Below are 2,883 nucleotides of genomic sequence, written 5' to 3' on the forward strand. Positions count from 1 at the left end.
CTCTGTACCTGATATTTGTTTTAAATGACATTATAGTTTGAGTTAGGATTACTAGACTGTTTGATGTGTGTTTGCAGTGAATAAGCCTAGCATTCGAAAATGTCAAAGAGCGCTAAGTAATTATTGACCATGCTGCTCATAACACCACTGTGTCAAGCCATCTTGTTGAGGGTCTACCTCTTTTTTGCTGCCCTGCTACTTGACCAAGCATGGTGTCCTTTCCAGGGACTAGTCTCTCTTGATAACATGCCCGAAGTACATGAGATGAAGTCTCACCATCCTTGTCCCCAAGGAACCTTCTGGCTGTACTTACTCCAAAACTGATGTTTGTTCTTTTGGCATCTACAATACTTTCTGCATTCTTCACGAGCATCATCATTCAAAGGCATCACTTCTTCAGTCTTGTTGGAACATTCTATCCACGGTTCTTATATGGCTGCTTCTTCTTACCATTTACTTCTCAAATCAAATATCACCTCAACTAAGAAGGCTCTTTGACTACCTCACGAAGGTCATCAGCCCCAATGTTAGCACAAGCTTATGAACAGCGAAGGGCATGGGCTCCGTTCTGATCCCTAGCCTCAAACCTTACTTTTGCTATTTACTTAGCAGCTGAATTTTAACAGCTTGCTTAACAGTTTTGCTCCATTTTCTTTATATGAATAAATGATAATAGTACAACCTCATAACTGCCAGTGGAGGCCTAAATAAATTAATCCATGCAATCAAAAGCATGCGTGGACTTTCAAAAATATTTGATAATAATCAAATTTTGCTAATTTTTCCAATAACAGAATGTAAGTCCAAGGAGCACATAATTGTCACTGTCTTATTATATCCTTTCTTTTGAGTTATTTCTTTTCCATGTCTACATTTCAAGTGTCTTTTTTTTTTTAGAATAAGCACCTTTAATACATGTGCTTTAATACAAGACGGGAAGATTTATTTGCCTTCTCAAGCTTTGATTTTCGTCAGCTAAAACCCCAGTTCCTTCCCTTTTAGCACATAGCTGTCTGCTCGGCAACAAGGCCCTGGCCTTGAAGGGATGCAGGCAAGAAGCTTGCCCTGACCCAATGGCTCCTCCACAAGATGGCTGATCTCTGCATTCTTTTTCCGTCCATCATATTTCTTCTGAATTTCCTTTCATTGCTTTTCATTTAATATCTCTTCCTCTTCGGGAGTTACTTAGCCCACTTCTTCTGGCCCAGGGAGTGCCGAGTGGGCCTCACCCCACTGGCAGGATGGTGTGCCACTGAGCTGTCAATGGGCAAGACGCAGTTCTTCACCAGCGGTTGGTGTGGACCAGCTCCTGGTTGGATGCGTTGCAGACAACATCAATGATACTTGCTTTGAGGGTTCGACTCTCAGAGACCCAGGAGAATTTCCCCACGTGCAACCTCAAGGCCCTGTACTTCTGGTTGTCCCCGGCACACGAATGAACGGTGGGGATGCGGCGGGGGCCAGTCTTAGTTCTACGTCTCGTGGTGGCGCTATCTCTTGCCCCCGTCGGTCTTGTGGCGCTTGTGCCAGTTGTCCCGAGAGATGCCCACCGCTCAGCTCTGGCTGGAAAGAGCTCCACGTCGTTTAAAGAGTATCGTTAATATCTGTTTACTGGTTTACTTAGAACACTTAAAGAAACAAGAAGATGACAAACGCTTCTAAAGGGTCACTTCCACTTCCTTCTTTCTTATAGCCATTTGGTTATGTGTCCATACAGGGATAACTTACAGTGTGTGTGATCTCCACATTCATGATGTGATTCTATGATGTTATTTGTTTTAGGGAAAACACGGTGTACTTTGAATAGATCATGATAATTATGTTTAGGTCATCAATAATGGGGATGTATATTCATTTTATTTAGTTTAAAAGAAGAGAAGTTGTAAAACATTTTGAGCAACAATGATTTCGAAAAATCAGGCAGTGTTTCTCAACCTGTGGGTCGCAATCCCTGTGGGGGTCGAAAGCCCCTTTCACAGGGGTCGCCCGATTCATAACAGTAGCAAAATGACAGTTATGAAGTGGCAACGAAATAATTTTATGGTTGGGGGTCACCACCACATGAGGAGCTGTATGAAAGGGTGGCGGCATTGGGTAAGTGGAGACCGCTGGTACAGGACTGTCATTTGTGGGGAAGATTCCTTTACGCAGGAAATGTCATGGCATTATATGGAAACATGTGCCTTTACTGCCTGAATCCAAATAAACAGATAGATCGGGTGTTCAGTCTCTTATTTTACCGATTTTCTGCCGAGTCACAGACATAGTTACATGTACAGGTGCATCTTAAATACACATATGTGCATACATGTAGAGACACCTAGTCATAAGTAGGCAATTCTAATCACTCTGCCTTTAAACATAGGAAATTTAGCTTTGCATGCACAAGGAAAATAAAATTAAAATTCTGTTCACATAGCAATGAAATAGTCTTTACAGTTTAATGAAAATGCAAATGAGCAAACAGCTTAGATGAATAATACATGTCTTTATATGATGTACGTACTAAAAAAAAAAAACTCAGAGAAATGAGTTGTAAATTTTAGTTCCAATTCCACATTTGGGGATTCAGTGTGCACTTTATAGGGTATAAAATTTGGTGATTGTCTTAGACGAGTTAAAACTCTCCATTTATAAGCAAAATATTAACATAAATAATAATTGTTAGTAACTATTTCAGAATGCTTTACATAGTCATTATTTGATACAGATAAGAGAATTTTCACCCATCATCATTAAAAAGCACATAGATCCAGTTATATCAAATACTTGCTTCTCTTAAAATAGGGTTTTTATTTGTTTGTTTATTCTCTGCCAAATTCACCAGCCATTTAATATTTTCAACTTGTATCTTTACTATAATGAACAATTTTAAATAATCAG

The 2,883-nt window shown here is 39.9% G+C and overlaps 1 pseudogene; it reads right to left on the reverse strand.

Annotated features, from left to right (window-relative positions):
* Nucleotides 1-954: 954 nt before the first annotated feature.
* Nucleotides 955-2,265, reverse strand: LOC101658250 (annotated as a pseudogene).
* Between the last annotated feature and the right edge of the window lie 618 nt (nucleotides 2,266-2,883).

The sequence above is a fragment of the Echinops telfairi genome, unplaced genomic scaffold, assembly GCF_000313985.2.
Source record: "Echinops telfairi isolate 266 unplaced genomic scaffold, ASM31398v2 ScPeMD7_23;HRSCAF=83, whole genome shotgun sequence".
Classification (NCBI taxonomy): domain Eukaryota; kingdom Metazoa; phylum Chordata; class Mammalia; order Afrosoricida; family Tenrecidae; genus Echinops; species Echinops telfairi.